The 12,672-nt window shown below is 34.3% G+C and overlaps 1 protein-coding gene across 6 annotated transcripts in view; it reads right to left on the reverse strand.

Moving 5' to 3' along the window:
* The window catches only part of LOC149805615 (uncharacterized), a 44,192-nt gene extending 33,117 nt beyond the window's left edge, over positions 1-11,075 (reverse strand). For 4 of the 6 annotated variants that reach the window (XM_089950253.1, XM_089950252.1, XM_089950248.1 and 1 more), the window contains exon 1: positions 10,727-11,075. The gene's annotated coding sequence lies outside the window, so the exon portion shown is untranslated. Of the gene's footprint in view, positions 1-8,766; positions 8,928-10,726 lie in introns of all 6 variants that reach the window. The other 2 variants (XM_089950249.1, XM_089950251.1) reach the window with 1 other exon arrangement.
* Positions 11,076-12,672: the final 1,597 nt, after the last annotated feature.

A 12,672-nucleotide genomic window follows, 5' to 3' on the forward strand; every position in this document is an offset into this window, starting at 1 on the left:
TTTCTCTAACTAATCGCTGTAGTAACCATCTGCGAGTTCATCAATGAGTCCCCGATAGATGCCGATATCCATGATACCACGCTGAAATAGTCGTTGACAGATATCAGCAGCTTCATTAATTATTTCCGGAGAGTTATTCCCGGCACGTTTTCCTCCGATGAGGACTTCCAACCGAGATACGTCGTTGATAACGCTTTCAGGACAGGAAATGTGACCAACCCCTAAACCTTTTCCTGATGTTTTTTTAGTTGGTGGTGTTTTTGATGTTGGTGAAGGGGGGGGGGGTGTTTTTGATGTTGGTGAAGTTTTAGGAGGTGGTTTTAATGTTGGTAAAGTTTTCAAGGGAGGATCAATAAGACCCAATTCCACGAGAATATCTTCCTCCACCTTGCTCCTCTCTTCAACAGTTTTCTTAAGATAATTCTCCATACTCACATTAAAATTATACCATCTAGGATCGTCTTGTCTAGCCAGAGGAACATCATAATATCCACGAAATATACCCTTATACCATTCTTCACGACTCATTTTCTTTACATACTCAGGTTTTAAAAATTTTTCTCTCGCAGTAAAAAGCGAATAAGCCATTGGACCTAACACATTTTCTGGCATTTTTCTTAAACCCTCAACAGCATCCGGCATAAATTTATTAACCAAATCAACTTTAGGCTTAGCAGCTGCTTCTGGAGCGGCTGCAATAGCTTCCTCCTCCTCTCCTTCGGGGGGGGGGGGAGTATTGCCGCCGCGGGCGGAGGTCTTGCCGCAGCAGCGATACCAGCTGGAAGCGCTCGTAAAATTTCCTTTGTTTCCGTTAACACTGGAAGAACAGCTCGCCTGGTAGTCAACACAGCCTTTTCAGTAGCTGTTGTAACGGGTTTAAATAATTCTTCTGCACCCTCCACAAATTCAACTCGTGATGACTGCCGTGCTTGTAATTTTTCTCTGACACTATCTCGCACAGGAAGAAATTTTTTTATTGCTTCTAGTCGCTCTCGAGCTAGTCTAGCGGAATGTGCTTCTCCGATGTTGGCCATTATTGTTAACCCGAATTTTTAATTCACAATGGAAATCCTAAAATGATTAGCAGCAGAGAGACTACGCCACCAACGTCGTCGTCGACGTCACCCCGGTGAAGAAACTATTATTTATAGCGCTGGTTATCGCTGTCGAAATAACCCCTTCCGGCCAGAAAAGAGGATTTAGTCATCATAGTTTCTGGCTAGAAGGGTTTATTTTGTGAAATAAGAACTTCTATCAGAAGAGTTTTTGATAGATGGCCTGTTGGACGAAAACGTTGGTGGGCCCAGTCTCTCTGCTGCTAATGCTCATTCCCGCAAAATGTTTGTTAAGTTTGCATTCGCTTTGTTTGTTTTTGTTCCTGTAATTTTTGGCATGGATTTTAATGTCTTTCCTTTACTTGCCTTAATTTTGCTTCACACCTGTTTAGCATTGCATTTGAAATCCAGGTTTTAGCAGTAAGTTCGCCATGAATTGTCTTCGCAGTGCGAATAATGATCTCGACTAACGAACTTTGCTGTTTTTTTTAATTGGATTTGTATATGAGAAAATCCAAGGGTTTCCCTGTATGTTTAAATCTGTTTGGGGCCCTTTTATTTTCCCTCACGTATTTTCTGCAATCGTCGTTCCAGCAAGGGATTGGCGGTTTTTCATTTGGAATATTTCCGCTTCCTGTCATAGATATATTCCTGGTTACGGTCGTTGTTAGACTATCTAGTATGTTTAAGCTATAAAAAAATTGTGTTGCTGTCCCTGAGATATTCTATGTTTGCACTAGTCAGTATGGATCTAGATGTGTCCCAATTGGCTTTATCAAACTTCCATCTTCGGAGTTTGGTGAAATTGGAGATTTGGGTGGTTAGATTGATATCAATGCGTATAGAGAAGTGGCCACTCCCAATGTACTATTATGATCTACTTCTTGATGTATTATTGTAGCTAGATTGGGGGTATGAATGGTTAGATCCATGGCCGACAGTGAGCCAGTTCCTGGATATATTCAGTAACATCATCCTTTATTGAGTATCGCTAGGTTAGAGTTGTACACCCATTCGTCATTTTCCCTCTTTTGTTTTGGCGAATTCCTCACGATATTTTGCTGTGGACTTTACAATTTCGGCATAATATGCACTCGTTGCCACTATTACTAGACAGTTGGGCGTAAATTTGTGCAGATATTGAATGATTCCCTCCATGGTCATACATATTGTAAACCTCGAGCACCGATTGTCCTGTGTGGATACGGAATGGTGCTCAATTGTGTCATGGTTGCTATTACTTATTTGTCAAATTGTTGAATTGAGCAACGAATCACTGACGTAAATGGTTAGTCACCTTCATTTTATACCATTGACGCTATTGTGAAAATAACATATATAATATCCTGAGATTTTCAGGATATGTCTGGTAGCATTTGGTACTTTTGATTCTTGCAAGAAGATAATGTCTGGTTTTCTAGTTTCTTTATTTAGTTTCTGTATTAAATCAAGGCTAAATTGTTAAGGTATGTTTGTCATTTTCATTCATCTTTTAACGCATAATTAACTTGATATTTTTGCTGTTTGGTAAGGTTATATTCAATCAAAGTTAGATACATTTCCAGGAGATCACTAAATAATTAAAACATTTGATCATTTTGGTGTCTCGTTTTGGTCTATTTGGTTTTGGATTACTATTTATTGAAGTTCTTCCTTTTCTTTTACACACAGCTGCTTCCTTAATCACTAGAGGTATTCATCTTTTATCTGCCTACAGGGGGAAATAGAATGTCTTTTTCATCTACATCTAGGAAATCTGCATCTGTAATTTGCTGCTCTATGGTCCAGTTGTTTGACTGTTGTGGATTCATGCTTGTTTAGATATCTTTGCGTTTCAATTAGGTGAGTTGTTCTTCTGTGGGATGAGAAGATTTTAGATGGCATAATTGTCTTAATAACTTTTGAGTAGGGTGCTGCTTTGGAGAGTTTACACAGTTTGGTGCTACCATCTCACTTCCATAAGTGGCTTGATTATTGTTAATATTCACTATTACAGCGTATGTTTAATTATGTTAAGTGGGAGTCTGGGTTTCCATGTATCTAATCAGTTGGTACTAAAAGGTCTTTGAGATCAGTGTTGCTGCCCACTTTGGGTTAGGTAAAGATCTTCATTGATGTTGTCTGTCATAAATGGTTGGTATAAATGAATGAAATGAATGAAAGGCTATCAACTTTTAACTTTTTCTTATATAACTGGCCATTTTCAGTAGGTGTTGATAAGGTAACCCTGATATTGGCGGTTACTAAATTATGCATTAGTGTACGAGACATAGGTATGGTCTCACAGAGGTCATGCGGTTCTTGTGAAATTGTGAGCCTCGAGAATATTACCGTAGAGTCGGCCAAAACTTGCTGTAGATAATCGCAGAGTTTATTGGAGAATTGACGGGAGGGGGGAAGGGGTCATTTTCATGCCATATTCACAGTTGTGCTGGTTTAGCTAACTGATTGCCTGATAGTGTTCTTTTCAACTTTGTTTCTGGTCAATTGTGACATTTTCTGAAAAGGCGCCACAAATTGGAATTTGTTTTTCAGGTCAGGTCAACAGGGATGGTGATTGCAATTGTTAAACTACTTAAGTTAAATCAGTACTAAGTAATCAAAGAATATCTAATATAATTTGGATATTCTTTGTTTATCGTAGTAAACGAAGTAATATAGTAATGACTATTAATTTAAATATAAGCTATAATCACTGGCAGAAATTCTCGCAGTGGGTGACACGGTCTTGCTAACTTGCAAGGATTCCGCCAAGGTATATGTCAGTATGGTTCCTGACACCTGTTGTGAATTCTAGTTCACCATATATATGATCTTAATATTTATTATATTTTAGGTCTTTTAATACTATGAATTATCTTCTAATTGATTCCCGTAAAATTAGAGTTTTTTGCAGTTGTAATTGGAATGACTGCTAGGTGGGCTGCTGGGCAGGCTGGAATTACAACAGTTGGGCGGGCTGCTAAGCTTCCTCTGCATGTCGAACTGCATGGCGGGCTGTTTTGGCTCTCCCTTGTGTGGTTGTGTGTGGTTGTTAATGGCTATATTGTCCCTTAGTTAACGCTTCATCCGACACTACAACTTTATACTTGTGTGTGGACACGTCCACTTCTTACGAGTGTCGTGTCCCGAATGGAACGGAATGTGGAAAGAGATGGTAAAACTGACGAACGCACATCTTCATATGTAAGAAGCACGGACGGAAAGGAAAACATCATCCGATTTGGTACACTGACGTGCAAGGAAACATTAGAAATGTAAAGGCTAACATGGGAAATGGGATTGAACATGTGCCAAATAATGTTTTGGGACAAAGTTTAAAAATCAAGTCAAAACCATTTCTCGTAAATCAATTTTTAAAACACTCCACTAACTGACACGTCGGTTATAAAGATGTAGTTATCTTGCTAGCCATTTAGTCTTAATTTACAAATGCTCAAGCATTAATCATGAACATATCTTTAAGGTTGGCGACATCATGGAGTCGAACTAGACCTACATTGCTATAGCACAGCGTAAATTTACCATTATTGCATCAATGTTAACATTCTCATGACAATATATAGTTATAATAATGTTCACGTAACCATATTCATATTGTATCAATCGTTTCTGGAGTACACACGGTCATAAATAGTCCTTCGTTGATCTCTGGGAAATATAACACTGCGCTAATGCAGAAAATATACTCTATTTTCCATAAATTATTGAATCCGATCCTTGCTATTTCGCACTGTTGAAACGAGTTGATACACCATGGCTTTTCATGACGTTTATAATATCATCTTTCAGACGAGACAGTCTTTCAGAATCAAATCAAATAATTTCACGTTGGGGTCTTTAAGGGCGTAGATGGTTATCCAATAGGTTGGTTACCTGGCCAAGGAATTTCGTCCGTGTTGATGACATAGGTTTGAATATCTATTGGATTCAATGAGGGAGTTCAACTTTGGCAGACACCACTGAATTATACAAAGCTGTGTGCGAACCGTGAGTCAGAAAGAAATGAAGTTCGCAGGTATTCATTATTTTCATATGCAATGATACGTCATTAGTGCTAACATGACATTTTCCGTCAACATTTGTGAGAAGTAACGGGACGTTTTGTATTTTGTTCTCAGAGAGCTCTGATGCATTTAGCATCGTTTCTAAAGACCAGATAAAGAATTGTCACTCAAGTTTGCCTACGCCGTATTCTAAATTGTCCTTTCTGATTAGAGAGTATGAACACCTTCCATATACTATTTCAACTGTTCTTATTTATTCATCATCAAAGTAGTTCGTGTTATTTCGGACTAGGATGATAGATTTGACAACTATGACAATACGTAGGCTAGTTGGTTGATTATTTTAGGCAACAGATCCGCAAAACAGGAGAATATGTAATGCTCTTTTTCCACCTTCCTGCCATCAGGACTTTAATTGTGTTTTGTTTGTTTGTGATCTGTGACTGTGGATGTCGTTCTGGATTGTAAACATACTCCGTAGCATATCTTCGGAAGCTAAAGGTATTCTCCACATCAAGTATAACCCAAATTTTCTTGAGAAATTTGTCAGATGTTGCATGGCGGAAATGACCTTCGTCGCTGCCTTGATCTGAAGCAAAAACAAAGCCCCATAAAACATGCATTATTTTATAATCATCGTACAAAGGACTTGACTAGTGTTGGTATATGTTCGTCCTGTGGTGTCAAATTGTGAGCAGTAAGATCTCAGTCCTTTTGGTGTCAAATGGTGACCTAAATCTCAAGAATGATTTCCTCTAAGCGAAAGGTCTTCTTGAAGTTTGTCAGAAAGTTCAGTAATCTTATATTTCGCCTGAATCTTGACATTCTCAAGAAAATATGGTTTTAGCTGTGGAAATAACGTGCTTTATCGCAGGGTCTTAACGAATTAAGTCTGATGGCAGGATGGAAAAGATGCACCTAATTGTTTTATCCTCTTCCATCCATATTAATTATCATGTCATGGCCTTATTTGGATTTTTGTCCTTGAACTTTTGATGGCGTGTTCGGAGTCTCTCAGAGTAAGCTCAGATTTTTTTTCTAAAGTTCTCTGCTAAAACAGTTTAAGACCATGTAAGCAGTGCCCGTACCAGTATGATATTTCTGTTATTGATAAATCGGCTCCTTGGATTGATGATTGTTCTTCTTGTTTTAAGTTTGACATCTGAGTAAGATTAAGATTATTGGTAACTCTGGTAGCTGGCGTCCGTACATTCATTTTGTATAACACTAAAGGTAATGCTTGTCCCACCAGGTCATCTAAGATAAGAGGTGCGATGTATTTCCCTCTTATGGTCTTTACTGTCTCAACACTTCTTCTAAAATATGTCTAGTAAATTGATATTAATAAGGACGCAGCTTTTCTTTACGATGCACATATCAGCATAAGAAGAATTCCTCACTAAACGAGCTAACAGGCATTTTCTTTTCCAATTTGCGGTGAATATGACTATGTCGTCCTAACCATTGTTTCTGTATCTTCGTTAAGTACACCATTCCATTCAAAAAGTTCAAATTGTATTCACACACGGTATCAATGAATTACTTTGGTGCTTTCTAGATCAACTGTTTTGGCATTGCTAATTTCAATTTGGTGAGCATTGACAAAACATTACAATTTTAAGCTAAAATAGGAGGGGTGGCCTTTTTCCTTGTTTGGAAGAAGTTGTCGTTTAACTGTGTCGATGATGATGGTGTGAAGTTTGCTACATCTATGTCACAGGAGACAGAAAATGAACTGAGCCTTTTGTAGCACTGTTGATGTTTCATCCCGGAATTCTTCGAGTTGTTTGTAGGGACGTCGTACGAGATGATGTACGGGAAACATTTGACGATCAGACATTTTCAATGGATGAAATATTCCTAATTAATTTTTGATAAATCCAGTAAACTGTGACATAAACATATTCTGTTGTACGTTTGCCTTAGGAAATATGACTATGCTGGCTGCAGTGCACAATTCAATTAAAAATATCGAAATATAAATGTACCTGCTAGGCAAAGATACTGAATAATGAACTACATTGTGTCAACATTTTCCATGTGTTTATTCACTCTTGAACTTATTTGCAGTCTTATTCTAGAGTACATGATATTAAATTTTAATATTTCTAACTCTTTTAATTTGTTTGGTCAGTTGGCTCCAGAAAGTTGTAGACTATTGCTGATTTTGGGTCTACTTGCATTCATTCAGAACACATTTGCGTTAGCTTTATGTAGATATATTAGGTCACATATCGTCTTTATAAGTATTTTCTCGAACATTATCACTTATGTATTAAATTACTTTTTAAACTGCAAATGAAAAAATCCTTCCGCGGTTCGAAAAGCAGACATTTCTCACTGTAATCTCTATGGTCGGACACAATGCAAAAAAAACAAACAAAAAAACAAAGCGACCCAATTTAGTAACTGACAGTAGGAATCAATTAAATAAACTTTACTATTATATTGGTATTTGGTAATATCTTTTGTACTGCTCATATCAGATAACCCGAGTTAGTGATTGAAAATTCAGTACACATCCTCAGAGCGATTGTTCTTAATGTTTGCGGGAAGAACCTAATTCATCAAATCTCATTCCAGGTAACTAGCAAATAGTGAGTGTTTTTTAGCATAGTCCATTCATCACAATAGTTGATAGGGGTGGTATGGTAGTGCACTATCGATTGTTCTTTTTCTGTTAGATTTTTTCTAGTATTACTTTAGTTTTCTTGTACCATATTATTTACTAACAAAATCAGGCAAAATACAAATCTTTGCATGTGGTTTAGATGCTAGCAATATTTGACTATTTGAATAAATGTGTCTTTCACTAGCATTATTCTCACATTGTTAATCAAATAACAGATATATTTGTACCTTATTGCGACATATACTTCCTGGTGCAATCATTTCACCCTTGTGAAAATGTATGTGTTTACCATACCTTTTGTTTGTGACATACACTAACACACAACATACATGCAATGAAGATTTGTTAGTACTTTACCTGTTCATCGAAAGGATCTCCGAAAGATAAATAGTTTTTAATGTAAAAGCGCAGATATAAATAGGCACTTCAACCTGAAAGCTGGTAAAAACATCAAACCATTTGATTATGTATAGTGCAATCTTTGCAAAGCAAACCTATATTACGCTCTATTGATCATATTATTCGTTTTGGAATAGCAACATTTTTTAATGTGCAATAGGTAGTCACTGCATTAAAAATTTTCATAGGGACAATGCTCTCTAGAACGAACAAAAGGTAACTCAATATGCAACTTATTTGATCGTAATGCAGATGGTTAGTAAGGACATATGCACAATGAAAGAAAAAGAGAAATACCGGGTAAACATGCCTTTACAATTCATGATTTTGAAAACAAAACATGGATGGTATCTTTAGAAAATAATCTTTTTCAAAACGTAAAATGATACATTTATCAGATAACAGAAAAACATAGCTGCTAACAGTTACGGAAAGATGATACAATGAGTTAAATTCTTCATTAGAGTGAATCATTTAATCAAATGCATCATGATACACATTAAGATTGAACATGCTTTTTAAAATATAGCAAATACAACGCTAATCACATATATTTGGATTATACGGAGTACATTCTTTCTGAAAATGTGTATAAACTACCCATTGAACGTCTCTGTTCAATACGGTACAGGTATCATAGTTAAGAGCAACAAACGAACAGCCACGATGTTACCTTTCAGAGTGACGTCTGCCACGACTGGCTACATCTACATCAGTTCCACGTATTGTTTTAGTACATAGCTTTATTAGCAAATATCTCTGCTTTGTAGACTTGTGTCATTGTCAACTGGTAACTATTACAAGGGTGTATTATGTCCAGCATTTGCTGGAGTCCTGATAAAAATACAATAATTCTAGTGTATTTTAAAATTTGTGAAAACAGTCAAGCGAATATGCAGTATTTAATAGAAAGCAAGGAATAACAGAACACCAGTAAATAAACAAATAAAAGAAAAAATAAATTAGATAGATAGATAGATAGATAGATAGATAGATAGATAGATAGATAAATAGATAGATAGATATATAGATAAATATATATATAGATAAATAGATAGATATAGATAGATAGATAGATAGATAGATAGATAGATAGATATATAGATAGATAGATAGACAGACAGATAGATAGATAGATATATAGATATATATAGATAGATAAATATGTATATATATATATTTAGATAGAGCGATACCAGCTAGATAGATAGATAGACAGACACACGTATAGATAGATATATATATAAACTGATTGACAGTCACACATACAAATATACAGACATATAAATATATATATATATATATATATATATATATATATATAGATAGATAGATAGATATATAGATAGATATAGATATAACGATAGAGAGATAGAAAGATAAATGTATAGATAGATATAGATAGATAGATACATATATATATAGATACATAGATATATATATATATATATATATATATATATCGATATATACATAGATGGATAGACAGATAGATAGATATATAGATAGATAGATATATGGATGGATAGATAAATAGATAGATATATATATATATATATATATATATATATATATATATATATATATATATATATATATATATATATATATATATATATATAGATAGATAGATGGATAGATAGAGATAAATACATAGATAAATAGTTAGATGGATAGATGGGCAGATATATAGATAGATACACATATATATAGATAGACACACATATAGATAGATAGATACATATATAGATAGATCGACACACGCATATATATATATAAAGATAGATAGAGAGACATATATATAAAAAGAGGGATCGATTGATATATAAAGATAGACAAACAGACAGATAGATGGATAGATAGATGAATATATATATATATATATATAGATAGATAGATAGATAGATAGATAGATAGATAGATGGATGGATGGATAGATAGATAGATAGATAGATAGATAGATAGATAGATAGATATATAGATAGATAGATAGACAGATAAATATATAGATAGATAGATGGATATATATATAGACAGATATATGGATATATATATACATATATATATATATATATATATATATATATATATATATATATATATATATATATATATATATAGATAGATAGATAGATAGATAGATATATAGATATATGAATAAATACATAAATATATAGATAATCCGATAGACACACAGTTATATATATATAGATAGATTGATGGTTATATAAATAGACAAACATATATATAGATAGATAGATATACCTATATAGATAGATAAATAGATGGATAGATGTTTAGATAGATAGACATATAGATAGATCGATATATATATATATATATATAGATAGATAGATAGATAGATAGATAGATAGATAGATATATAGATAGATAGATAGATAGATAAACAGAGAGAGAGAGATAGATAGATAGATAGATAGATATATAGATAGAAAGATAGATAGTTAGATGGATATATAGATAGTTAGATAGATAGATATATAGATATGTAGATAGATAGATATCTTGATAGATAGGTATATAGAGAGATATATAATTAGATATATAGATAGACACATAGACAGACACACATATAGATAGATATATAAAAAGATAGAGGGATAGATCCTTACTTCTGTATGGCTGCCTTGTTTCATGAGGTCCACTCAACACAAAATAAGTTCTGCATTACAGAATATCCAGAAAAGTGCATGTATATTGCAACACTGTGAACTGTTCTCCATTGGATATCTGGTTTATAATACGCCGTTTTTTTATGTTCAATGTGTTGTCCAGCATGTTTAAATGAATCATGTAAGCGTCAAACTTGAAATACGACTAAGGAATAAAGGGAATTTCAATCGTGTTCCTGAATGAATAGACGTAATATTAGACTAGTACATACGCAGTTAATATATTCAGTGACTCTCTTTGTCACCTTTATTCCAGGTATAACTTTATGGTGACTAAGCAAGAATTTGTACAAATATATAATAGCCGCCATTGAAAATAAGATAACATGCGACATAAGGTAAACAAGAAAGCCTTGATTTAAAGGAAGCGGATTACAAGTGTGGATCTCAACAACTATTTATGTAATATGCACTTAAGAAATTAGTTCATTGTGCGTTACATTGGAGTGGTATGTAAAATTATGTGACTAATTCGTTGTACAGCGAGCTCTTTTCACCTAGCAGTTCTAAACATTTTCCACCAGTTATCTGTACGTAATCGGATATTTTCATCACGTGACATACATGATTAATATACTTGTTAACTGTATGCAACATGTTATTCTCATCAATTTATATTGGTGGACTGGTTATATTCTGGAAATAACTTTTTAACACATGGCTTATATTTTGATGTGCTTACAATATGGCAGAGCATATTAGAGTATGACATCGAAGGTCTGATATTTCTAAATTCCGCATTGTAATTCTTAACCAGTGGCAGTACAATGTATAATACCTTGAACTAGTTAACTGTTGATGTGTCATTCCCAATATATCAATCTAGAAAAGATTAGTTAATACAGGATTTCAGGGCCAACAGAACATACTGATATGTATTAGTTTTATATACGGTAAATATTTTTGATATAATTTATCCGTATACATGTTCATATGATGTTATTACTTCCATAGGGGTTTCACGGTTGCAACGGAGTTACTGATCGTAGTGCCTAAAATTAACTCCCTTAGCTCTAATACGCATGCCCACAAAAAAATTCCAGTTTCGGATAGTTCACCGTTCTACACTTGGTTAGCGAAACATAAAGTCAACTACAGAATTTTAGCTGTGCTTCATACAGATCATTATGGTTAAACCAATGAATCGATGATATATGTCAAACATCTTTTGTTCATACTAGGATAATAAGTATAGATATTAAATCATATTGAGTGTCCATATTTGCATTGTATCAGATAATTAAATAATATTTACATTCCATACTTAAATGATATCAAACAATTAAATTAAATACACTGTCCATACCTGATGATATTATTATCCATACTTTCAGATAAATTTGTGGAAACATTTCACTTTGTTCTCCGATTTTAAACATTTATTGCACATTTTTGGCTATATAACTTTAACGAAAACAATCTCAACCATTTGCATTCTTCATATCTTGATATATCCTTCTTTTTCAGTTACTTTCGCAAGGCTAATAGTTCGTTTATAACACGAGTTAAGAAAGTTATAATAAGTTCGATCAGTAAATCATAAAACGAATTCGATACATCAGCTGATTTGCAATTCGGAATATTTTAAGTGTGATGTGTATGTGATGTGATTTGGATTTTTAACGTAGCTTTAACAATTTTTCAGTCATATCGCTACGATGTCTGCAATGTGGCAGTTTATAGTGATGTCTAGCACTGGGGCATCATGCCGCAGACATGTAGCATGATGTCCCACCCAGTCACATTATCCTGACACCGGGCCGACCAGTCCTTACACTAACCTCTTAATGCTGAGCGCCAAGAGAGGCAGCTGTTAGTACCGTTTTTGTAAGTCTTTGGTATGACTCGGCCGGGGATCGAACCCACGACCTCCCGCATCCGAGGCG

This window comes from Sinohyriopsis cumingii, chromosome 2, assembly GCF_028554795.1.
Source record: "Sinohyriopsis cumingii isolate HCF-2022 chromosome 2, ASM2855479v2, whole genome shotgun sequence".
NCBI lineage: Eukaryota > Metazoa > Mollusca > Bivalvia > Unionida > Unionidae > Sinohyriopsis > Sinohyriopsis cumingii.